The following is a 27,809-nucleotide window of genomic DNA, read 5'->3' as shown; positions in this document are numbered from 1 at the left end:
TCTTTCTTTTTTTTAAGATTTTATTTATTTATTCGTGAGAGACACACAGAAAGAGAGAGGCAGAGACATAGGTAGAGGGAGAAGCAGGCTCCATGCAGGAAGCCTGATGAGGAACTTGATCCTGGGGCTCTGGGATCACGCCCTGGGCCACAGGCAAACGTTCAACCCCTGAGCCACCCCAGTGTCCCAAGAATTACTACTTTCAAACACTTGACGCTTCATGGATTCTATTTAAAACCCAAGAAGGCCTTTTAAACAACCCCATCCTTCCTCCTTAACTGAAGAGGAGAAAATAGGGTTTGGGGATCAAAACCAAGCTTTCCACACGGAGGTTGCCTAGAGAACTGATAACATTCTCCCCAGTTTTCAAATGCATATTAGAAATGAGTGTAGGGGCACATGGGTGGCTCAGTGGTTGAACATCTGCCTTTGGCTCAGGTAGTGATCCCAGAGTCCTGGGATTGAGTCCTGCATCGGGGTCCCCTAGGGGAGCCTGCTTCTTACCCCTGCCTATGTCTCTGCCTCTTTCTCTGTGTCTCTCATAAATAAATTAATTAAATCTTTTAAAAAAAAATAAAGAAAGAAAGGGTGTAAATCTTAAATGCTGCAATCCTATAAAAATGTATCCAGTTTCTGATTTAAGGGCTTGTTGGTACCTTAGATTTTGACACAGTTAGTTGTAATCCAGTTTTAGAAAAGCAATACCAGGCTGGGCTTGATTCTCACCACCCCACCCCACCCGACCCCCTGCAACTTAGCTACAGCTACAGATATCTACAGTAGTGAGAAGCCCTTGCTGGGGATGGTCTCACCCCGATGGGGGTAATGACCCTGATCCAGTCCCTGGGGGAGGTTTCTATGTATCAGAGCTACACTCAGTAACGAGACACTGCAGGACAAGGGACAGAAGGCAGCTGGTTCTGTGCGCTAGAGCCAGCCAAGATTGAAGTAATAATAGAAATTTCATGTGGCCTGTTCTGTCTGTCGAAAATAGTCCAAAAGTTTTCCTACAGCGGCCAACCAGAAGCCCAACTCAGAGCCAAAGCCAACAACTGGAAACAAAGTTGCCAAACCCTTATTTCCCACTCTGTGTTGTATTATGTGGTGTTTTTTTTTTTTTTTTTCTCTTGGCATTTTGAACTCAGATGTGAACTCTGGTTGATATAAAAGCACAGACCTCTTATATCCTGTTTCCAGGTAATGTCACTGAAGGCAAAGACCATCTGCGTGGGTTCGGAGATACAATGTGGAAAGCAATTCTTTCTGGGTGGACACAAACGAGGACTTTCCAGGAGTATGAAATAATAATTTTTAGTTTAGTTTTAAATTCATGTACAACCTGGCTTAACTTCTCTATGTTGAGGATATGCTGACAGTATCCATTTTTACTACATTCTTGCCACTGCAAAGGGGCAGGCCTAATTTAAATTACTATTCTTTCTAGCAGGGAACAGCTACGTGGAAATTAATTGAGTGGAAGAGCATGTCTTTAGGAAAACTATCCTTCTATGAGAAATTGGCTAATGGCTAACTCTTCCTTTCAAACACTAAGCTGTGCCTCTCACAAATATTCAGGAAACTGAAGCTCACCCTCAGGTAAGTTTTACGATAAAAAGAGAAATCTCTGTTCACACATATCATCAGGGTAAACAGTAGAAACATAATTATGAGTTTGCTCATAAATCGTTCTCATTTTCTGACCTTCCCATAATTCAGTTTTTACTTGGGTTTTTAATTCTCATACAGAGAGTGCCAGGCACACAGGAAGTACACAAAAAATATTGAAGAGGATGACTTCATGTGTGTCAAGCATATTATTATGTATATAATTAATAAGGGCATGAGTTGAATTAATAAGACAAACAGAGAGATGGCCAAAAAAATACCAGACCATAAGCATAACTCATTCCTGAAAGGAAAGATCACCTCTAATTTGCAGAAGTCTCTGGGCTCACGGGCTCACTTTTCTTAGCTCATTGCACATACGCGATGTTTCACCACCCTGTACGTTAATCAGCCCTTACAACATCCCTATGAGATAAGTAGATGAGGGGTATCATTAGCTCTCTATGGCAGATGGGCAGACCAAACATGTAGAAATTAAATGACTCGCCATAAGTCACTCAGAAGCCAGTGGAGGAACTGAGATGGGAACCACAAGCTTCTGCTTTCTGAGCAACCATCCCACAGAGCCACACTGTGAAGCCAAGCACAACCCCAGATTGCCACTGAGAAACTCTTCCACCCTTGTCACTGCCAGACGCTGTCCTTGCTCTGGGTGCCGGTGCAAAGGGAAAAGGCACCCAAGCCAAGAAGGGAAAAATGCAAACATCTTTAAACTTCAGAGTTTATTTTTGAAGTGCCCTTCTCAGGAGGAAGATAAACAATAAGCAGTTTGAGAAAGAACTTTATTTGAAAGGAAAGTAAGGGATTAAAAGGGCAATTGCAATGGGTTTTTTCCAGATTAAAAGGATCTAAAACATTTCTGTTCAATGAGCTTGGAATGAAGTTCAAATTCAGTTCATGAGCTTATCTCCAAACTTCATTTTTTAAAGTACCTCAAACATAAACTCCCACTCAACTTGATCAAAAGCCTCTTCTGCTTCAAGAGGCAGAGCCACAATCAGCCCTCTTGTGCGTTGAGCCAAGTCAGTGTTCTTAATCAGCATAAAAAACATCAGGAGCCAAAGGGTGGTTTTTTAATAAAAAGTGATTTGATGAGGCTCCAGGCTGGTGGCAGCAATCTCAGCCCAGAAAAATATGAGTCGACTCCTCAAATATGCAAACAGGCCTAAGAACGGGGGACCAATTCCAGTAACCAGTATTTCTTCAAGTCCTCCCCTCTCCCCTCCCCCCATTCCACATTTCCCACCCTTGTTTGCACCAAAGTTTCAGTGCCCTTTCTCCTTTCTAAAAACATGTCATTTGGGCTTTTCTTTCTCTTCTTTTCCCTCTCCCAACAATTGTCTCCTAAAACCAGTAAGTGGGACAGAGCAATCATGAGGAGGCACCATAGTGGTCAGAGCCATTTGTCAGGGCCCCCCGCAGAGTAAGAAGGGTGTCCCCATCCAAGGGCTGCTTAGAGTGAGGACAGTGTTCCTGCAGGGGGCAGCCTAGCTTGTGGACGCTGAGTGTGAGTAGGGTGAGGAGGGTGTCCCTGTGAAGGGCAGCCAGGTGTAAGAGATCAGAGTCCAGGCAGAGTGGAGAACCTTCTTCAATGGGTAAGAGGATGGAAGTGGAATAGGAGACTAGGTACACAGAGCTGATAAATCAGATAAGTAACTTAATAAGGATAATGGAAGCCAGATTTCTCAGTTGGGAAAAGAAGTTACAAATATTGAAACAGAAAGCTGGAATGAACCTTATAGTAGATGGACTGGAATAGGAGGTATCCAAGTGAACTCCCGGTTTCCAGTATATTTATATAGTTATAGAAATAAATGTTAATGTGCCTACATACATATCGAAGAAAATAGAATACTGGATTCCCAGAGATGCCCACATCCTAATGCCCTATACCATGAATGTGCTACTTTTACATGGTAAAAGGGGCTCTGCAGGTGTGATTAAGTTAAGAATGGGAAGATTATCCAGAAGTATCTGCGTAGGTTCCTGTGATTATATCGGAAGGCAAGAGACAGAGTCAGAGACAGAGATGTGACAACAGAAGTAGAAATCAGAGAGAAAGAGAGAGAGATATTTGAAGATGCTATGCTACTGACTCTAAAAATGGAAAAAGGAGCCACAAGCTAAGGCATGCAGGCAACTTCTAGAAACTGGAAAAAGGCAAAAAAAAAAAAAAAAAAAAAAAGTATACACCCCTATAGGAACAGCCATGCTGATACCTTAATTTTAGGACTTTTGACCTCCAGAACTGTAAGGTAATAAATTTATGTTGTTTAAAACCACTATGTTTGTGGTAATTTGGTACAGCAGCAATCAGAAAATAATACAGATATACATGGGTTAGTTCTGTCTGGTGAGAGTTTCTGGGATCTCAATAATTCCTAAGTAATACCTCAACAGCAAAGAGCATATATCTACCTTGTAAATACCATTGTTCACTGAAAGGGACCAAAGCTCCCTGGAGAAATAGCTGATTCAGGGTTGGAGCCAGGGAAGTTTAAAATAAGTCTGGAAAAAAAATAATAAATAAAATAAAATAAGTCTGGAATCTATTTTGTATCAGAAAGCAAGGAAGTGCTCAAAGAATAGTGGGGCCATGTTGAAAGGACACAGGAGTCAGCTTGAAGGCTTGGTCATTGGACAAATCTGGGATAATCTGAGCAACACATTATAAATCACTAAGTAAAATAGAAGCACAGCCCCCAAAGATATAAATAAACAAATAAATTAGAAGTTTGACTAGGAATGGGACATTGACATCATTTCAAAATACCTCCTCACAAAATACTAATCAATCGCAAAATGGAAAAGAATAGCTTTCCATCAAAGCAGGTTGGCAGATAATACCTTAATCAAATGATTAGAGTGAATATTATCAGTAATAGGACAAATCAAAACAGCAGGCCACCTAATAGGGTACAATGAAAACACAGCATTGATTCCATGATATTCCCACCAAAGATGCACAATCTGAATTTAATCATAAGAAAACATCCAACAAAACCAAATTCAGGGGAATTCTACAAAACAACTGCCCCAGATTCTTCAAAAATTTTAACATCTTAAAAGTCAAGTAAAGACTAAGGGATTCTTTCAGGTTGAGAAGATTAAAGAAACATGACAACTAAAGCAGCATGTGATTCCAGGCTGAGTCTTTTTTGCTATGAAAGAATTTGGCAAAATTTGAATAGGATCTGAGTGTAAGATGATAGTAATGTACCGGGGTTAATTTCCTAATTTTGATAGTTGTATTGTGGTTACATAGGAGAATAAAGTATTAAGGGATTATGGGACATCAATTTGGCAAATTACTCTCCTGTTGTTCTGGAATAAAATTCTTTGCAATGCACCTAACGCATTTCTATCCTTTGGTCCCCATTTTTTTTCTTATACTATACAATTAAGTTGAAGTCTTCTCCCACTAACCCTTGCCAGAATGGATATTTCACATGTCCTTGGGAGGCAGAGCATCTTCAGGCCACATACCTTAATGAGGATGTCTTGCGTCTGGGACATGGAGCCCAGCAGGATCCTGGGGAGTGTGAGATGCAAAAAGAAGTGTAAAGAGATGATTTAGAAAAGCAGTCAGAATGTTCTTGCTTCACTTTTTCTTATTTCCTAACATCTGATTAAGATTCCCAAGTTCACTGTGAAGTATCGGGAAGAAAAGTTGAGTGTCATCAGTTAGCATTTCTGTTTTGCCATCATTTGAATCTCTCCAGGGCTTTCTGTTAGAAAAAGAGCATATCAACTATTCTGGGAGACTTGGCCTGAAGGGAGGAGGTTCTTAGAAGGTCACTGTTTCCTAAATCCCAGCTCTTTTTTTCTTTAGCTTTCCTTAACACATTTATCCCAATTCACTTGCACATTCATGTGTCCTTACACAAGCCTTCAGTGATATTTTAGGCTTCAAAGAAATCTGGCAGGGTGCAAAATACAGTTTAAAGTAGAAATTGGCCTTGTCCATGTCCAAGAACACCAAAAATCTCATGCCACCCATTAAAAATATATATGTCCTGCTTTTAAAAAGAGCTTGAGGGACACCTGAGTGGCTCAGTAGGTAAAGCATGTGACTCTTGATCTTGGGGTTATGAGTTTGAGCCCCATGTTGGGTACAGAGATTACTTAAAAATAAAATATTTTTTTTTAAAAAAAGGGAGCTTTAAAAGAGAATTTGGGACAACCAGAGAAAAGCAAGCAGGGATTCAGTATCACAAATTAGAGAAGTATTGTTTATTCTGTTAGATATGATACTGGTGTTTGGTTACATAGAAAAATGTCCTTTATTTAGAGTATGTGGGCGTGTGAGTATGTGCAAAGGTATTTTGGTATAAAATATGATGTTGGTAATTTGTTTATAGTAGTTTCAGAATATATATATATATATGTATATATACACACATAGGCATAGATGCATACCTGTATATGAATCAAATATGTGACATGGAAAAATGTTAACAATTGTTCAATCTAGGTGGTAGGTATATGAATGTTCATTGTACTGATTCTGTAGGCTTATAAAACCCTTCAGTTAGTTTATCTTCTCTGTATCATAACATCCTCTCTTCCTTATAAGCCTGCCTCAAAAAAGACTTTAGAAATTGTAGATGGCATCCTCTACTACATATACTTTGAGATGAATTTAGCTGCTCTGTTGGCTATACCAGGTACTTTTGGGAGACTCAAAATCCTTATGCACCTGCTTTTAAGTCCAAGACTTAACATTTAATATAGAGATATTCTCTTTACTATTGGGATTATCTGACATAAATTCTCTCATCCCAGAAGGAAGATGGGATGTTGGATAAGTTATCTCCCATCTGTTTCCCATCACTTAAATATATATATCTCATTTCTAAGGGGCAGAGATTGTGCCTCCCAAAAGACCTCAGCCCCTTTCACAATACCTTTCCTTTTCTCTTTCCCTGCAACAACACCCAGACAAATAAACACATGCACAATCACAGAGGCTTACTTGATATTCAAGGCTCAGTTCAGTTGTCACTTCCTGGCTCCTCCAGGCAGTTAGTCAGTCCCTCAGTTCCTTGGGCTACCACAACATTTTATTCATGTCGCTGCAATAGCACTTGCCATTTGGGTAATTTACACATTTGTTCACCTGTCTTCCTCATAGGCTCCAAGCTCTTCAAAACGAGGAACTGTGTATCATTCACCTTGTACATTGACTGACACATAGTAAGTGCTCAATAAAAGCTCATGAGTGAATAAATGCCTTCAATTCAGGGTCTAGGCAAGGTCTAATGACTTGTAAAACCATGGGAGCCATCAGCAGCATTTCTAATACCACTCTTCAGATCCTGATATTTAATCTTCAGATCCTGGCACTTAATGCTATGTAGAGACATTAAAAAGCAGTCATTGCACACGGGATTAAAACCAAAGAACATTAGAGGTATTTAAAGCTTAAGCCTTTTTTCCCTGACAAGTTTCACTTCTTTTTCACAGCTTGAAAATTAGAGCTCTAATAGCCATGTAGAACATCCATCAAACACTTCCACAGGAGAATAAAAGGCACAAAATATTCACAGAGGACATATGGACACTCCAGACAGTTGGGGGTGGTGACCAGGCAAAAGCACTGAATTCAGGAAAACCCATCTGGAAGGGGAAACATTTTTAAAATCAGATGTCATTTAACATTTACACCAGACTTTATTGCAAGGGCTTTAAGTGTATCATCACATGTAGACCTCACAACAGCCCTATAACACAGGGCCTATTATCATCTCTATTTTACAGTTGAAGAATGAGGTAGTGAGTCACTCACCTAAGAGTCATTCTGAACCCAGATGGTCCTGCCCTGGAGCCTGTGCTCTACATCACATCGGATATCAAGGTACCTTGCCATGTACAGTACAGATGTGCAAGACTCATTAAACATTAACTACATATTATGAGTCATGTAGTCAACCCACTTAAGGTCTAGAGAAGGAAACTGAGACCATAGGGGTAAATGGCTTGTCTGGTTTTATACAGATTGTTCCCAGCAGAGCTGGGCTAGAACCAAGGGTTGCCAGCCCAGAGTACCTTCTCCCAGACAGTGCCTCTCCCCTGCCCTTGTCACAGTGCAGCATCTGGAAAGCCAAATGGCGCCAATCATAAGAATTCCTCTGGTTGGCTTAGGAATCGCTGATGAAATTAGTCAATGTTTCACAGTAAATGAATCTCACAGTGCTCATTCCACCCAGACAATTATGTTTAATATGCTCAGGCTAGGTTAATACACCAGTTATAATCACTGTAAATGAGATTTTAAAAAAACAAGGAGGAAAAAGGAAGTGTTTAGGCTGCTTCCCTCCTCATCAAGGTTCAAGTTCACAATCTGAAACAAAATGGGAGTCTCTGCTAGAAAGGGTATTAAATATCAATTTTCTAGCAACCGAATCACTGGACACTTGTCTAAGTGAAACAATCTCCACTTTATGCTACTTTGGAGGTGCAGAGTTTTGATTAAGGCATGTGATCAAACATTTTTTCAGTTGACTTAGAAGAGAGAACCACAAGGGGAGAGAGTGTATTAACCGAAATGATTTTCTTTTTAAACACTTGATCTTTCTGTGTTTACTTTTAAATTCACTTATGATTTCATTTGTTTTCACTGAGATTTTAGATTTTCCAGATCTAACATTAAATTTGAAATGAAAGATGTTAGCATGAATTCCAGATTTGTCAAAACCCGAATATTGGATAACTAACCAACAATTTGCAGTTTTATTCTCTGCCCTCCACCCTGTTAGGCAACAGTCAGACAAGGTACTGACATGTTCCAGAAATCCCTTTAACAGAGAAAACAATAATTTGTGCTGTCAATTCCTAAGCGAAACAAACACTCTTCTGTCTTCTATTCCCTCCTAAAAGGGTGAGGTGTCTTTCTTCTTTAAGAGGCCTCCTGCTAGGCTCCCCTGGGGAGGACAGGCTTCTCAGGTTGCACCACTTTTCAAACCTTTTTCAAGCCTAGTTCCTTTTTTCAGGTTGACTGTGCTCTTTAATTGAGACATGTAAAGTGTGAATGTGTGTAGGTCAAATAAATACCACCTAATGAAATCCAGATCCTCTGATTCCTCCTGCAGAACTTACTTGCTCTCCTGCTGGAGAAGTCATCCAGGATTTGATAGCAGCTGAACAGTCACAGTATCAGAGAACCCAACCAGCATTAGCGTTACAATCATCAGAGCAACCACCATTGTTTGAGAGCCTACCATGTGCCAGATACCATGCTCTGGGCTTACCATGTTGTCTGGTTTTGCATGGGTGGATCACCTTCTTGGATATAGAAGATTCAAGTAAAAGCAGGCATTTTTGTCCTCTCAAGGCACAAGAGTGGCCAATGGTTCAGTTGCTAGAAAATTGACATTTAATAACACACATTTCTCTTCCTTTTGAGAAGAAAGTGGCCCTTTGATATGCTGCATTGGTTATTTGGCTGGAGGCTTTTCCATTATTTTTCTTTAATTTTAATGCATAGTACTCTTGACTCTTTAATGAAGAACCATGAGAAAGAACTTCCTCGTCAAAGTGAAGGCGAGCAGAGGTTCAGGGCATGTTCCAGCCTCTGCTCACTTCTTCTTCCTCAACCCCCATTTTGGCCCTGTCACAGGCTCCGGGCTAGTCAAACCACTTGTCTCAAACCCAAAGAAATCTGCCCCAAGCCCAAAGAAAACTTCTTGGGATGTTACAATATTTCTAGGCATCAGAACCAAGGCCATCCAGGCCTCCTACTCAATATAGCTAAAACTACCTGGATTGATAATATTCCATGAACTAAGACCAAGGACAGGATGACACTTTGTAACTAATTGGACAGAAAATGGATTCTCATTTTTAGAGAGGAAATAAAAACAGGATTTCAAGTTATTTCCACTGAATACTAAGGGGAGCCTTACAGGGTTAGATCTTGACTCTCTCAAACAATAAAAAGCAAACAAAACAGAATAGAAGACCCCTTGTGTTTCAGAGGTCTTTCGCAATGCTGAATGTTTTATGCATTATGAACTGAGGTCATTTGTCTTTATTAGAGTTTATACACAGCTGAGGTAGCTAGTGATATTCCAATTGCCAAAGAAACTGAAAAGATTTTTGAACTTTGCACAGCCTTCTCTGGTTTAATTCTTTTTATAATATATTTATTATTATAATGCAGAGCAATGCCTTTGGTGCTATAAGGAATTTAAAAAAAGAGATGACTAAGATAGTCTTATTTTTGGAGTTTGTCATCTAGTTGAGAAGACATGTCTATATATAAAACAAAAAGTAAATCAAGAAAAAGGAGAGGCAAGAAAAGCACTAAGAGTGAAGGGGTCTTTTAAAAATCCTCTCTTAGGAGTAGTAGATGGTAGTGTCCTATGGTGCTCTGAAAATTTCATTAATGAGCAGACTGAGAAGGCAAATGACTAATAAAACACATCCCCCTGGCCTGAAGGAGCTTCCAGTCTAGTGAGAAAGGTAGAAGTGTAAATAAATTGACCACAACAAACAAGACAAGAGCTGTCAGAGATAGAAAAGCTGTGAAAACTGAGACAAGAGTAACCAGCTCTGTTCAGGAAAAGCAAGGAAGGTTTTACATAGAAGAGGACATTTGAGTTGAGTCATGGAATGTGGTGGTTTTTAAGAATCCACAAATTTTTGGAAACTTTTCTAAGAGGTGAAATGTAATTGCCCTCCTTTTAAGTGTGGGCTGGACTTAGTGACTTATTTTGTACTGACACTAATAGAATATGGAAGAAGTGACAGTGTGTGTTACTTCCAAGACTAGGCTATCAACTATGCTACCACTGTGGTTTCCTCCTTACTCACTTACTCAGATCACTCACTTGAGAGAAGTCAGCTGCCATGTCATGAGGACACTCAAGTAGGTCTATGAGAGGACCACATGGTAAGAAAGTAAGCTCTCCTGCCAACAGCCATGTAAGTGAGCCATCTTACTGAGAAGCTCCTCCACTTCTCACCAAGCCTTCTGGTAACCACAGCCTCAGCAAACATCTTGATTGCAACTGCAGGAGATACCCCTGAACCAGACCACAAAGCTAAGCAGCTCCTGAATTCCTGACCCTCAGAAACTGTGAGATAGTAAGTGTTCATGATTGGTTAAAGTCACTACATTTGGGGATAATTTGTTATCCAGCAATAGATTCCTAATGCACCAAATGAGTCTCAGTTTGCCATGTTGGGCAGGTGGAGATTTCCAATCAGGAGAACTCAACAGACTATGCTGAGTGATTGAGTGTGGCTGGTGTGGAAGACATGTAGTAAGAGTTTCTAAATTCTTGCTGTGTTAGCAATTCCCCCAAAGCTTCTTAAAACTGGAATATTTTTAAATGAGTGAGCACTGTTGCATATGGTTTCCCATGGCACTTTGGAAAAAAAATCCAAATTCCCTGTCATAACATCAAAGTTCTTTCTCTGTCTCCTTGTGCCACAGTGCCCCTTGCTCACTATGCGTACTTGATACTGATTTTCTTCAGTTCCGTTTCTCACACCAGGGCTTTTGCACAGTTTCCTCTGCATACAACACTCTTATCTTTACCTTTCCTCTCCCTGACTCCCCCTCCTCTTACAGGACTCAGCATGAGTGTGTCTTCAAGGAGACCCCCTTCCTGACCATCATGTCTGTTGTTCTTTTTCATAGCCCTTATCTGTTTCCCCCATAAGAGGAATTGCTCCTGTTATTTATCTGCCTTCCCTTGCAGAGAATACGTTCCACTGTGGCAGGGACCACATTGCACTTTGTTGTAGTATCTTCAGCACTTGGCATGATGCCTGGCATGTGGCGGGTGCTCAGTAAATATGTACTGTGATTGTCCTCTCTTTCCCCTTGTGTGGTTAAAAGCTTTGTATTGGGTATTCCCATTGTAAGACTGATTGCCTGTGTTATTCCCATCTTGGAGAGAAGCAAATTAAATTGAATTCCACAACAAACTTTGAAAATGTACTCTATTTAATCTTGTGCAACTTTATACTATTTGATGATCTCATCTCTCATGTCTTGAATAGTAACTCATTATTATGATAATAAAAAGTAATAGAAACATTTCTTCCTGCTCCTAGTGAGAGTATCCCCCTCCCCTGCCTCCACTCCATTAATAGGAGCTATTTTTAATGATGAGATATTTGAGATATATGGAAAAGTAGAAAGAATAGTACAATGAATATTTATCTGCAATAAATAAAAGCATTCTCCTGGTAACCTAACAAAATTTCAATAATTTCTACTACCATGTAATACCCACTTTTCTCCAAAATTTCTTTTATAACTGGTTTGTTTATTTATTTATTTTTTATGATAGTCAGAGAGAGAGAGAGAGAGAGAGAGGCAGAGACACAGGTAGAGGGAGAAACAGGCTCCATGCACCGGGAGCCCAACGTGGGATTCGATCCCGGGTCTCCAGGATCGCACCCTGGGCCAAAGGCAGGCGCCAAACCGCTGCGCCACCCAGGGACCCCTATGACTGGTTTGTTTAAACCAGGACCCAAACAAGGAACACACACTGCATCTTGCTATTATGGTTCTCAGCTCTCTTTTAATCTAAAACATTCTGTGTTTCCCATCATGGAGAATTGAGAAATTTGGGCCATTTTCCTTGTATAAGTACTCAATTTCTTGATTGTGTGATTGTTTCCTTCTGGTATCACTTAACGTGTTTTCTTTTTTTAAAGATTTTATTTATATATTCATGAGAGACACACACACAGAGAGAGGCAGAGACACAGGGAGAGGGAAAAGCAGGCTCCATGCAGGGAGCCCGACATGGGACTGGATCCCGGGTCTCCAGAATCAGGCCCTGGGCCGAAGGCAGCGCTAAACCACTCAGCCACCTGGGCTGCCCCACTTAACATGTTTCCTAATCCCCTATATCTCCTACAAACTGAAATGTAGGTAGAGAAGACTTGATTAGATGTAGATTAAACATTTTGGCAGCAATATTTCACAAAGACCTTATATTTCATATTGCATCATGTTAAAAGATGTATAATGTCTCTCTAGTGTCTCTCTATTGGTGATGCTGAAATTAGTCACTGGGTTTGACCCCCAGATTTCACCATTATAAAGTTCTATTTTCCCCCTTGTAATCAGCAAGTCATCATTAATCCTTTGGCACTATGCACATATGCAATAGACATTTTTTTTTCCCATTTTGCAAAAAGGAGACCTTAAGGCTGCATGTATACTGCATGCAGGGTGGAAGGGAGATCCCAGGCTTCAGTGTACTATGGTTTACTTCTTTGTTCATTTCAGCAGTACTACACTGACCATGAGACAACCCACATGTGTTCAGCAAATGATCACCTGGGCCTGACTGGCTAAGAGGTAGATAGTAGGCATAGGCATAGGGTAGAGGGAAGTTAAAAAATAGCTTGCCCTTCAGTAGCCCTAAAAGGATACATGTTAGGGAATTTAAAGAAATGCAAGACTCAAGATACAATGCTAAGGAAAAACACCGGAGACCATATTGTACATATACTCTGATTAAAGTAAAATAAATAAAAATAAAAATAAAAATAAATATATAAATATAAATATAAATATAAATATAAATATAAATATAAATATAAATATACGCCCAAACAATATAATTCAGGAAAACCAGCTAAAAGAAAATACTTCTCCTAATAATGTTTAGGGGTAGGAAAATGGGATTATGAATTTTTCAGCTTTTTAATGTTTTTATTATAGAAGTAAACTTCACTCTTTCTTTAAAAAAGTGTCCTGGTCCTTAGAAAAATGTATTCAGCAGATGTCCAGACAAATGGTCCAGGTGCCATACAATCCAGATTAAATATTTCTCAATAAGAATGAAGGTAGTTCATGTTTATTAAATATTCCAGGCAATTAGCTGGAATATTTAAGAAATATTAGAAAGAGCTAGAAAATGGGATTATGAAATTTTCAGCTTTTTTTTCTTTAAAGAAAGAGTGAAGTTTACTTCTATAATAAAAACATTAAATATACAAATAAATAAGAAGGCAAGATGCTTTGAGAAGAAAAATCACGAAAAAAAATATGGACAGAGAGCAACAGAATGAAACAAATTTTAATTTTCTAACTCACTTTACCTTTTATCTTTAAGTTTTTAAGGCAAATTAGAGACATAGTGACATCCTATCTATAAACACTTCAGCAAATATCACTAAAAAGTAAGAACATTTTCCTCCATAGCTAGAACCAGATTGTCTCAGTGAACAAAATTGATATTAACTCCTTAATGTCACCTAAAATGCAGCCCATGTTCAAATTTTCCTGCCATTATCCCCAAAATGCCTTTTATAGCTGGTTTCCAAACTGGAATCTAAACCAGAGAAACAAGTTTTTAAATGATCGTATAAAAAAATTTTAAATCATATATTACTTACAGACTTTTCTTTTTAATATCATATCTCACCCACTAATTAATACAAAGAAGTATTTTATTGTTGTCATTGTGGTAAATGGATGTCATGTGCATCTGGGTCGGATATTTGTAAGTTCTCTTGGTTCTAAAATTTACCATCACTGGTAACATTTATGCCTTTGTGATTCTCAAGTCCTAAAATCAGCATGAGATTTTTTTTTTAAGATTTTATTTACTTATTCATGAGAGACACACAGATAGAGAGGCAGAGACACAGGCAGAGGGTTCTCCATGTAGTCTGACGTGGAACTCCATCCCAGGTCTCCAGGATCACGCCCTGGGCCCAAGGCGGTGCTAAACCACTGAGCCACCTGGGCTGCCCCAGCATGAGATTTAAATATGTTTATAAGTTGGGTCCCCAAAGTAAATCTTGCCCAGTGACTCAGAAGCAGAAGGAGCTCCTCAGCAGTTAAGTACCATATCAGCAGAAGAAAGCAAAGCTGATGACCAAATTCAAGCTAAAACATCAGGATGAGGGAAACAATACACTCCTATTTGTCAGTCAAAAGGATGTGGATTTAAAGGCTTACAGAATCTCCTTTCTCTCTATAATGACACTTTAAACTTTCCACGCCTTCTCTCAGGATCTGTTCATTTTCCAAAAGAACAAAGAGTACTCATTTTCAACCACTCTCTGCCCAAGTGTGGAAATTAGCAAGTCAAAGATGATATATCCAAGACATGAAAACATGAATCTTTCATCTCTCTCTGCCCTAGAGTATTTGAGCTATTTCAAAATAATAAACCATGTATTTGTTTTTCTGTTGAATACTTCTGATGGATAGGAGGAAAATTCATCTTAAATTAAGCTTTTTGTTAAATACTAACACCTGTGTTATTTGAAAGAAACAAGAAAACTTGTTTACTATTTTATGTTTCTGTGTTTTGGTTAGAATGTTGGTCACTTTCTTGATCAGTAACACTGAAATATGTCATAATCATAATTTTCCTTTTGCACAGAATCTTTAATCCAGAGACCTTAAAGTTCTTTAAGCATTACCTATTTGCAAATAATATTGATAACTTTGAGAATATGAATGTTAAGAGAAAAATCACCTGCACATTCAAAATGACATGAGTCAAGAATCAAGTCAAGACTAAACCTTGGCCTGACAGTATCAGTTTGACCTAATCAAAATCTCAAGGATTGATTTAAAATCTTACAGATACTCTGCTCTTCTTAGACCCATAGTACTGGCCTAAAACATTTTGGGTGCTCTGGCACAATCTCAATGAGTCCTCACTCGATATGTAGACATTTTTCTGTAACTATGTGAAATATCTGTTTATGAATTGGTGGCATGGCTTATATGTGTGGTTTCTCCCATCTGTTTCTTTTTAGTGACTATACACACACAAGAGACAGAAGACTCTACATAACTAGGAACACAGGAAAAATAGACACTGATGGTTTATTGTTCCTTTTTTCAGATTAGAGATAATACATATTTGTTGTACAAATCTTGAAAACCCAGAAAAAGCCCAAAAAAGAAGATATAAATTACTCATTTTCCTACTTCCCTCTCCTAAATAGCTGCTTTTATCACTTTGATTTAGCTTAATAAATTTCTTGTCATGCCTTTGCGTCTCAGCTGTCATCTGGACTCTCCCTATCCCTAAAAATATAAACAAATTAGACTCAAATCTCTTTCCAAGCCTGTGGAAAGTCCAATAGCCTCCTGAATATTTCTGCAAATTCCTCCAGGCCTGGTGGCAGGGGTAGGTAAGGGGAATTTGGAGAGCGCTGTCGCAAGGCCCCACTAGCTTTGATTCCTTCCTCTGCTAATTCCTGTTCTCTGCTTGGGAAGCCCCTTTGTGGTTTATACACATATTAAATATAAGGCCCTTCTATGCCAGACTTTACTGAAGGTTCAGGAAGGCTTGACAAAATGAAGAGACTGATAAAGGTTTACTTCACTGCAAAATAAACAACTTACAATATTTAACATCCCTGTTCTTTAGCTTTTTGACAACTTGCACTGTAGCCTCCAACCATTTTGCTGGGCTTTTTTTCTTTTTTCCTTTTAAATATAGCATCTTCACTAACCTACCTTAAGTCCACTCTACAACTCCACTACCCCCCAAAATTATTTCCATTTTATAATGCCAAACTATTCAGGTTTATCCAAACTTCTAATTTAGGGGCAAAGCACCCTGGTAAAATCCTAGGGCGGTAAACTCTAAGCCTTAGCTTTAAGTGCTTAGCTAATTGCCTGGAATATTTAATAAACATGAACTACCTTCATTCTTATTGAGAAATACTTAATCTGGATTGTATGGCACCTGGACCATTTGTCTGGACATCTGCTGAATACATTTTTCTAAGGACCAGGACACTTTTTTAAAGAAAGAGTAAAGTTTAGAGATTAAGAACACATGACTGATGCTGGAATGCCCATCCTCCGTGAGGAGCTTGGGGCCCTGGCACACATAAGGTTTTCAGAGAGCAGACACTGAGATGAAGCTTGAGGTACAAATAATTATTAGGGATCAACACAGAAGGAAAGAAAAGGAGGCAGGGTTGGGCTAGAGCAACCAACTATTCTTGTTTACCTGGGATGAAGGTTTCTTGGGACACAGAACTTTTTTTTTTTTTTTAATTAATTTTTATTGGTGTTCAATTTACCAACATACAGAAAAACACCCAGTGCTCATCCCGTCAAGTGTCCACCTCAGTGCCCGTCACCCATTCCCCTCCAACACCCGCCCTCCTCCCCTTCCACCACCCCTAGTTCGTTTCCCCGAGTTAGGAGTCTTTATGTTCTGTCTCCCTTCCTGATATTTCCCAACATTTCTTTTCCCTTCCTTTATATTCCCTTTCACTATTATTTATATTCCCCAAATGAATGAGAACATACACTGTTTGTCCTTCTCCGATTGACTTATTTCACTCAGCATAATACCCTCCAGTTCCATCCACGTTGAAGCAAATGGTGGGTATTTGTCGTTTCTAATTGCTGAGTAATATTCCATTGTATACATAAACCACATCTTCTTTATCCATTCATCTTTTGATGGACACCGAGGCTCCTTCCACAGTTTGGCTATTTGGGACACAGAACTTTTGGTTCAAAACCAGGACAGTCCTGGAAAAAAAATGAGATGGTTGGTCAACCTAGCTAAGGCAGAAGGTGTAATGTGATACAGGCTCATCAAAGCTTCTGCCAACCACTCAGGGAGCTCTGTTGTGACAATTACTCATCAGAATTGTCCCATGTTGGGCCAAGATTGCTAGGCCTTTAACCTTATCTGTCTGTCCCCCAATGCAGGCTTTCCTGGGAAGTCCATGACCTGGGGCCAAATAGCTGGGGCAGATTCTGAAAGCACTGACAGGTGGAGGCAGCTGGGCAGAAAGCACTTTGAAAGACAGTGCATATTATATCTACCACAGGCAACATTTTGTGCCTCAGTTTCCTTTATTTGCAAAATGGGCATGATAGTGGTGAATACTTGGTAGCTTTGTTGTGAAAATTGAATGCGTTAATATGTGTAAAGTGATTGAAACAGTGCCTAGCACACAGTAGGCTCCTTGGCATTAGCTATTTAATCAGATCGAGTGTCTTCCTAGTGTTTATTATTAGATCCTAAAATTTGTTTGTTTTTTTTTAAGAGAGAGAGAGAGAGAGAAAGAGTGAGAGAGTATGGTGAGGGGAGGGGCAGAGGCAAAGAGAGAGAGAGAGAGAGAGAGAATCTTAAGCAGACTCCACATCCAGCACAGAGCCCAATATTGGACTCCATCTCATGACCCTGAGATCATGACTTGAACTAAAATCAAGTGTCAAGTACTTAACCAACTGAGCCACTAAGATGCCCCCAGATCCTAAAATTCTTGATCTTTCGGTATTTTACGTCAAACCACCATACTAGCTAGTATTCATCATTACCTGAGTCTGGTTGTAATGCACATGACCAGTCTACAGCTTTCTTCATTTAATCTGTTTGGATTTGGCCATATTTTGGTTTCTTGATTACAGCCAAGAAACTGGGTCTAAGGGTCTTCCACTTCTTACTCTCTTCTTTTGCATTAAGAAACCTCCTCAACTCCTTATGCTATCCTATTTCTATTATTGGATAATGGAAAGGATTAAACGAGGAGAAAAGTGACAGAAAAGTAAAGACAGAAGGAAGAATTCTTAAGTTAAAAGTGGCTTTCACAAAAAGAGAATTTAAGCATGAGAATCTGGAAGCTAGGGGAAAAGTATAAATGGCAGAATGACTAAAGACCATTTTTAGCCTGGGTAACTTTTGTGATCATGAGGCTGATGAAATAAATGATCCTCATCCTGACTTCCCTTTCCTCCAAAATAAGCTATGTTGTGTAATTCCATTGGGCAGCCACTGGCTTTCTGGTTCCTCCATTCAGAAGAAGCTAAAGCTACTAAAAGTCATGTGGATCACATTATGAGTAAGAGCAGGAAACAGCACTAGGTTAAAATTTGGAGTATGACATGCTCAGTGTGAAAATACTTCCTTCCCCCAAGAACTAAACACAAATTACTTTTTATAGTAGCCCTTGGCTTTTCATTCATCCAGGAAAGAGGTATGAGGTAGTAGGGTTCCACACCTCTTTTACCTGAATGACGTCCTTCTGTGTCATCTAAACAGATGCTATTTACAAGAAGGTGGATTATTTACTCTCTCATCTCATCACCTGAGCTAAAGCAAGCAAGCAAGCAAATCAAGCAAAAGAGCAATCTTAGAGGCCAGTAAAGAAAAAAGAAAGAAAGAAAGAAAGAAAGAAAGAAAGAAAGAAAGAAAGAAAGAAAGAAGAAAAAAAAGAAAAAAGAAAAGCCCTACAAGACCTCTTTTGACTTGTTCTTCAATTGAATTCCAAGCATTATTTGAGTAGGTTCCCTTGCCTAAATTGTTGGCATGAAAGGTGCAATTTTATCCTCAAAGCAGGGTGTTCCTCAGGCACTGAGCCAATGCAGTTGGCTCTTCACTTCCTTCTCTGTTACATTTCTTCAGGGCTTTCTGCATGTCAGAAGCCCATTTATTATACAATGATTCAGGAGGAGATAACAGGAAGTATTGTTCCTACTCTGACATTAGCAACTCACCTCTTTCTGACCAAAACTGGCTTACTTCACCAAGGAAGCCACAGAGTCTCCTTCATTTGAGCTCTTTTCCAATTGTGTAATTATCACAGTGCAAAGTAGAAAGAAATTCGCAGCAGAAAGGACTTCCCTGCCGCCTGCAAGGGAAAGTGACTGGGACTTGTACTTCTGGTTGAGGAGCCTGGGCTGTCATGAACTGAGATTGGCCTGTTTTCTAAAAAACACATGCTACTGGGTTTCTTGTGTGTAGGTGACCCAGCTGTGCTAGGTGACCCAGCTCAGGACACACAACTTCGTATCTCCCAAGTGGAAGTGTTCACCATCCCTGCAATCTTCCTCACTTCCTCACAAGGACCAGGAACCACGTGTTTCTTCTTCCAAAATGTTATGACTTGAGGTACCTGGCCAGGACTAGGGATGCCCACTTGGCATCTATTTCCAGGGATCAAACAGATGACCATGATCTTGGGGCCCAGCCAACCACATAAACCATTCCCAGAGAACCTGAACGTCACATTTCCTTTGTGTCATAAAGTGAGGTTGAGCCAGATGTGCCTGCTTTTACATCTTCACAGAAGCTTAGGGTTTATTTATTTATTTATTTATTTATTTATTTATTTATTTTTAAATTCATGAGAGACACAGAGAGAGAAAGCCAGAGACATAGGCAGAGGGAGAAGCAGGCTCCCTTTGGGGAGCCTGATGTAGTACTGGATCCCAGGACCCCAGGAACATGACCTGAGCCAAAGGCAGACACTCAACCACTGAGCCACCCAGGTGCCCCTGGGAGCTTAGGGTTCTGATATGAATTGTAATGGGACGAGTGGAAATAGCACTGGAAATTTGCACTTAGGATCATAGTCAAGGATGATCTGTGTGCAGAAAGGCCGCCAAAAACCAACGAGAGGAGAAAGGGAAGGCTGGAGGTTCAACTCTCCCCTTTACCACGTATCTCGGAGATCCTCTTACCAACTGGAGGGGTGCCCGGCTATGGCTTCTTATTCAACAATGCATGAGATAAAATTTCTGGGCCAGTATTTGAGCAAATGACTCCTTCACCTTTTTGTCATCATGAAGATGCAAGAAAGTTGTAATTTTTCCATACATTTTGTACTTTAGTCTTATACTTTTCTGAGAAATGTGAGAAAAATGAAAAAGAAAGCACATCTGGGAAAATTCTTCATGTGCCCTAATCTCAAATCTTATTTTGTAAACATAGACCAAAATCATACCTCAGAACTACTTGACCTTTATAATTAATACATTTTAAGGTTTCAAGCTGACCATACATGTATCATGACTCTTTTTATATTCTACAAAAATAATTACATATATTCAGTGTCTTTTTCTCTCATTCTATTTTTCACCCTACATTTTCAATATAACCACTGCTAAAATGATCTGAGAATTTATTGATATATATAAAAACATGCTTAGTTCACACGTAATTAGATACTTTAAAATACTTTTTTATGTACATCCCTGTGGATGTTTTGAAAAATTGGTTGTCAAAAAAAATGTAAGAGAGGGTAGGTACAGCACTACAGTGGTGAAATCAGGCACTGATGAAAAAATCCTTTCTCCCTGAAAGTCAGACTATCCTCAAATACATCCTGAGTTACATTTTTTCCTCTACATCTCCTGTTGTCCCTTCCCATGTAGCTTGCCTTCCTTCCTACCACATTCCTCAAAATATGTCTCCTTTCCCCTTTAGGATACAACTAGACTCCTCCAACTAGGAGGAGTAAACTGAGATCCTGAGATATTTTTTCCATAGTCAGATCTCCCCAGAGTTCATCTTTAGCTTGAAATCAGCCAAAGGGCTTACGTCTTCCTTGGAATGTCTCTTCCCTTTAAATCCTTTTGGGTCACTTTGGCAGCTTGTGAACTCTGTCCCTCAAATGTGGCTGACTGTCCCTCCTCACACTCACCAGTCAGTCTTTCCTTTCTTTGCCCTCTGATAAATCTGGAAAGGGTTGTTTGGACCTCACTATATAGGAGCAAACCGTGTTTCCCAAAGGAGTCATAACATTGATCAGAAAGCCAATGGAAATCTTGTACCTACAGGATTCTGAGACATTTTTTTTTTTCTGAGACATTTTTTATAACATTTTCTAGGGGAGAGATTTCTGAATGCTATTTGCAGGACTTGATCTATGGGCATAATATTGCTTTATGATCTTTTATGAACCATAAGCTGGAATTGTTCAAATAGCTATGGGTGGACAAATGCCAAATAGCAAAGCTGGGGTGGAAAGTAGTGGTAAGAAGGGAATTTTACTGCTCCATTTACTCACAGAAAAACCCCACCCAATAATTTCTGCAAAGCAAGTCTATAATACATTGAATCCTCTGTTGATCTCTAAAATCTTGAGCCTCTCCGTTAGGGTGAGTAAAATATCTTGATTGAAGTCATTAAAATAAACAGTGATACAAATGCCCAGGGAAAACTGGCAGTGGTACTGCTGAGAAATCCCCTAATTGTTTCATTTTCCTGAGACTCATTGCTTGTGCTGACATTCTGAATCTACTTGCCAAAGAAGTTGCCTGCATTCTGTTAATAGACAAATACCCAAGGGTGCAGAGGAAGAAGACATCTGTAAGAAAGTATCCTGGCAAAGGCAGGCTCTGTCAGCATAAATTTCACAGGATAAATGGACTGTTTCAGGTCATATCTCTCTACTTGTTGAAAAATAGCACTATACCAACAACTGTGAAATGTTGAAAAGTAAAAATAATGCCTCAAAAGTCTACCAGTTTGGCCCTAAACTATTCCCACTTTGAGGGCACAGATAGAATAAGGCTTGAGTGATGAACTATAACGTTACAAGCACTGATGTTTATTTGCAGATGTCTATTTGCATAAGTTGATTTGCATGGGCAAGTAGGGAAGAGAGCATGTGTGTTGGAGAAAAAAAATAAGGAAATAGTACCCTATTTGGTCCCTGGGGTCAGTCCCAGGTACTCACATTTGAGCCCTAAAGAGAAGGGATGTATGTAGTCACTAAAGGAAGTATTTCTATAAGGGACACCTGTAAAACAAGTGGACATGGGGGCTGTGGCACTTCTGGTCCAGGGATGACACAGAATGAAAACATCAGAGGCAACACACATTTGACATGATATCGGTCTTAACCATGCTTGGCACTGACATAGGTACTGAGCCAACGCCGGCAAATGGCTTCTTAGTACATAGCCAAAAACACAGGAGGCAGTGGAGAAGAAAATGAGAGAAGTGTTTGTGAGCACATAGGAGACAACCCTGGGGACTCTGGAAAAGACTTTGGGTGAGGCCTGAAAACGACATTATGTAAGTAGAATCAAGGGCAAGTAAAGTCTAAGATTTGCCATTCATGGGATCCGATCAATTCACATCAAGTGGCTGGTGAAGCATGATGAATAAGAAAAACAAATCACTTCTAAGTCCTTCAGCCTAATATAAAGTGAAAATCGGTATATTAGTTAAGATTTTTAGTTGCAGGTGACCGAATTCACTCTTCGCTAAAACAAAAAAGAATATATCAAAGGACATTAAACAGCACATAGACTTCTGGAAGGGTCATAGAATAATGCTCTGAAGCTACTTTGCAAGAGGTCATATCCAAGTTACACAGCTGGATGGTGCAGCAGGGACTGCCACAGGCACAGGCACAGGTACCGCGGCTACTCATGCCAGTGATGCCAATACTAGGATAGCTGCCATTTCTGCCTCTGATGCCTCCACAGCCCTCTCCAGAAAACTGATTCTGTATGACACCTTCCTTCTCATGGTTTTCTTTCTGCACTGCAGCCTTGTATGGCTGCATCTGACTGCAGAGACTAGGCCATATGCAGAGAAGGCTGATGTAATGAATTCTAATGTTACCTTGAGAAGGCAGGATTCATAATGTGTAAGTTTCCTTGATCTGGGAAAGGCTTTTAGGAAACAGTACATGGCCATAAATATCTGGAGTAAGCATGATATAGGCAACCAAACTCTTGGAAAACAGCAAGAGGCCAGAATTTATCTCTTTGTGCTTGTCAAGGACTTTTGACATGATTGGCTCAGAAAATAGCAATAGAACTTTTCTGTAACAAAAGGAAATATTTCAGGCAGTATTGGGTCTATAAATTTCTTTTTTCCTACTAAACTCAAGAAGAGATAAAATGTCTTTCCCTCTCATCTTAGCTTTAGAGGGCATTCCCAAAACCTGTGCAGATGGTATTAGCACATGGGAGGGATGTCACATCTCCACCTTGTCCCAGATTTGAGAAATGGTAGGTAGAAAAAAACTAATGACACCATCTAAATAAGGATGTTGAAATCAGTGTGGTGCAAAGCAAACAGTTACCACACGCAACTTTAAGTAATTGTAGACAGAGAGTTTGAGAATTCTCTATAATCAGCGGGTCATGTATGTCAGTTAGGAGTGCCATGGACAGGCACAAAAGTAAATCAGCACAGGACACAGAATCAGGATAATTCAAGAAAAAAATCAGGACCTGAACCAGGTCAGCAACTTTTCTCTAGCCAAAATCGTCTAAGACAGAAATGCCCAGTGGATTTTATTAGGATCAAGATCTATGGATTGGCTGTGGTTACCCCAAACACCTTGTTGAAGACTATCAAGAAAAATGTCCTTATGTGAACCTGTTTTCCCATGGTCAATACTTACAACTTTGCATTTGGAATTTTCCTTTATTCATTGAGTCATAAATATCTTTTTATGTTGTTTAATATTGGTAGTTATTCTTTTAAAAAATCTGTATTCTATCAGCCAATGAACCCTAATTTACTCAACCATCATTTTATACTCATTTTAGTCCTAAGAGTTTTAGAAAGGTAAGTGTCATTTCTCAAAAGACTATCATTCCAAAAAGATCAACACAGGAATAGTATCTGAACTACTCTTCAGGAATATGACCTCACAGTTGGGTCAGTGTGGGGCCTATGGAGATTCCATAAGTACATCTAAAGAAACAGAGACTTTAAAAGAAAACAGACCCAACCTTGGAAACTTCAAATGTAAAGACTCTAGAAGTCCTGACATACATATCCCAGTAAGATCTCTATTTCTGGATAGAGTATCTCTAGCATACTTTGGGGGAAAGTCCAAAGTGGGACTAACTCCCATCTGAAGTTCTAGAAACTACTCACCTGGATAGTGTGTTCTCCAGGGTCTGGATACTTACTGAGGAAAATGCAGAAAACCACTCAACTTGTCATAGGTTTTGAGATGACTTCAATTCCAATAATCTGCATAAAAAACAGAGCAGTCTTTTCACCTAAAAATATATTCACTATAAATCTTGGAGCATCTTAGACAGGGAGAATTTAAATGCAAATAACAGAATTCCACCTAGTTCAAATAAAAAGAGGGTTGTTTGAAACGGAGAGTTTATTATTGGCTTACAATAAGCCAGTGCAGGAGATAAAGCTGGACATTGTGGGACCAAAAGGAGGATTATGCAGGGGTTTTTTTCTCTCTCTCTGTCTCTCTTCTATCTTTTGAAGTCCATGTCTCTTAATGTGTCTCTGGGTACCTGCTCCATCCTCTGTTCCTGTTTGCAGACCTGCCTTTTCTGCTGACTCACGGTTTCTCCGGTTCCCCTCACATGTTAGCATGAGGCTTTGGCCTGCTGTGGGCAGGCGAGGGGGCCATGACCTTGCAGCTTGGCTCATCACAGCTAAATGACTCAGCCTCTTTGTCCCTATTCCAAATTCTTGGGAGAGTATCCGTTCAGCCCAGCTTAGGTCAGATGTCTATCCTTGGGTCAGTCACTGAGACTGGTAGAGTGCTGTCACATGGTATGTAGTGCTGTCCCTCCCAGCGTGATGAGTGGAGCAGAGTCTCTGAGGTGGAATGTGGGTAGAGAGGAGGGAATGTTTGGCATCTCTGAGACAGATGTGGATCCGAGAGAGACATGCTGAGGTGTAATAAAAAGAGCAGCAAATTTGGAGTAAAAAACAAAACAAAACAAAACAAAACAAACTTCTGCAACCTCTTAGTCATGACAGTAGATATTGCTCCTAATCTCTTGGAGGCTCATTTCCTTATATGTAACCTGAGGGAGCTGAACAAGATGACCTTCCAGCTCTTGCTATCTATGATTATTATTTTCATCCTCAGAATCTCATAATGTAAGGAATGACCAACTCTAATATCAACAATTTGGCAGGTTTTATATAAACAATCATTCAAAAAGCTGTCTTTGCAATAAGTCCAGTGGTGTATTATCCCCAACATTATCATTACTGTAAACATTTTTGGAAGGTCATTATATGCTGAAGTCCCTCAGTAGGCAATTCAGCAAATGTTCCTTGCTTAGAGTAGAATTCTAAAAGAACAGGAGAAACAGACATCGTTCTGAAAGAGTTTGCCTGTCAAGGTTTTGGAGGCTTGAAAAGTCATAAGGCAAAATTCATTCAATTCTAATGTTGTCGGTGAACAATGTTCTAGAATGAGCTATTGGTGAACTGCCTCCTGAAAATGAAGACAAAAGACTATGTTAATGGAAACTGCTAAGATCTGTGCCAAATTAATACAGCTATCTCACAATATGTGAAATTGAGGCTTTCTTATAAAGTTGCCTACACAGTAAGATTAATTTTCCCCCATTGAAATCCACTGCAATATGGAAATTACAACTAGCTTTTTTAATATTTTCCACATTCCTAACTAGATAGGAGGATCCAAATAGAAACACTTTAATAATAATAATAATAATCCCAGTGAGAATGTCAATTTCCCAAACCATTAAAAAAGTCCCAAGCACCCTCATGAACCCATGATTGGTAGTAGGTAAAAGTGTCTCTGGAATTGACCCAGACCACCTCCACTTTTCCCAGCTTGTCCCTAGTTTTTTCTCTATATCCAACCTAGGCTGCACACCTCAGCTGTCATCATTTAACTGCCTCCTCTCTTTGTGTGTAAATATATAAATATGTTCTCTTTAGATTTGAACTGAAGAGTTCAACCCAACTTAATAAAGTTCATTAGTTTGTCTCTAGCAGAAGGGGAAGACCCTTCGGGCTTTGGGTAAGTTGAACTTACTTTGGCTCCCAGCAGGATAGCCCTAATGCATTCTGTGGTATTGAGACAAGCAGACATTTCTCCTTTTGCATGCCGGAAAGGTCTCGTCCAATAATCCCAAGCCCTGGACAGGGGCAGCCTTTGTTGTCTACCTACTATGCCTGTTTGCCACCAGGAAAACATAGTTTTGTTGTCTTTCTTTAATTTTAAAATATGAAATGTTGCTCTCTCATATATAAACTCTGTACTCTCTCTCTTCCTCCCCAAATTGGAGTATCTCTTTTTTTATCTGATTTTTTTTTAAGATTTTATTTATTCATGAGAGACACACAGAGAGAGAGAGAGAGATAGACAGAGACACAGGCAGAGGGAGAAGCAGGCTCCATTCCACTCAGGGAGCCCGAGGTGGGACTCGATCTCTGGTCTCCAGGATCACACCCTGGGCTGAAGGCGACGCTGAACTGCTGAGCCACCCAGGCTGCCCTTTATCTGATTATAGAAGTAATCCATGCTTGTTTTTAAAAAGTTCAACACTGTAGAAATGGATAAAGAAAGAAGTGAGAACTTTCCATACTTCTATTTATTCCCAGAGATGGCCACAATTATTAGTTTTATATCTGGCCTTACAGATGTGTATGTGCGTGTCGTATATGTATGACATATGCACACACACAGGCACATACATATAGATGTGTATGTATATATACTCCAAATACAGTATGTAAAGTTTGTATCATATACTATATGTGTTTAACAAAAATGAGGTCATATTATTTACTCTTTTCTGTGCTTTGGAAGTTTTCCTTTTTACTCTAAATAGCTTGCTGTGTACATCTTACCTATGGATCTATCTCATCCTCTATAATGGCCTTTCAGTATTCCTTTGTACCATAATCTCTACCCTCCACTGGAGGGCATTTACAATGTTCTAAGTTTTTATTTTTTTTATTAAAGATTTTATTTATTTATCTGAGAGAGAGAGAGAGAGCACGAGCAGGGAGAGGGGTAGAGGGAGAAGTAGGCTCCCTGCTGAGTAGAGTGCCCAATCAGTGCAGGGCTCGATCCCAGGACTCGATCATGACCTGAGCAGAAGACAGACACTTAACTCACTGCACCACCCAGCTCCCCCTTAAGTTTTTCTTAAATATTAAAAATACTGCAATAAACATCTATATATGTATATACTTTTTAGTTGTAGAAATTTATCCTATGGAAATAATTAGAATAATTAGAAATAATTAGAATAAGCACAGGCATATATATACACACATATATGGGATGGTGGGAGTCAAGAGAGAACAGGTCTAGCCTGTGAAATTGGAAGGTCTGACTAGAGTTGGCTGCCATATATATACATGTATGCTCTCTCTCTCTCTCTCTCTCTCTATATATATATATATATATATATGTATGTATGTGTATATATATATATATATATATATATATATATATATATATCTGTGCCTATTCTAATTATTTCCTAAGGATAGATTACTACAACTAAAATTGCAGGGTTAAAGCCTAAGCACATTTAAAATATTACAACATAATGCCCAGTAGCACACCAGAAAAATCCTATCACCTTATCCTCTTAACAAGTTTCCTGTAGTTACCTTTATTTTTCATTGTTGCCAAAAAGGTAAAAATGAGCACATCACATTGTTGTGCTAATCTGTGTTTCTCTAAATATTAGTGAGGTTAAGTAT

The 27,809-nt window shown here is 39.4% G+C and overlaps 1 long non-coding RNA gene across 1 annotated transcript; it reads right to left on the bottom strand.

The window, feature by feature from the left end:
* Nucleotides 1-15,427: 15,427 nt before the first annotated feature.
* Nucleotides 15,428-24,551, bottom strand: LOC140597716 (uncharacterized). Its single transcript, XR_011999575.1, has 3 exons — nucleotides 24,484-24,551; nucleotides 24,228-24,355; nucleotides 15,428-17,119 (listed from the first exon to the last, which is right to left on the bottom strand). It is a non-coding gene; the product is annotated as an uncharacterized lncRNA (long non-coding RNA).
* Between the last annotated feature and the right edge of the window lie 3,258 nt (nucleotides 24,552-27,809).

Source organism: Vulpes vulpes, chromosome 1 (assembly GCF_048418805.1).
Source record: "Vulpes vulpes isolate BD-2025 chromosome 1, VulVul3, whole genome shotgun sequence".
NCBI classification, from domain to species: Eukaryota; Metazoa; Chordata; class Mammalia; order Carnivora; family Canidae; genus Vulpes; species Vulpes vulpes.
Note: the sequence above shows the minus strand (reverse complement) of the source record. Positions and strands in the feature narration are given on the sequence as shown.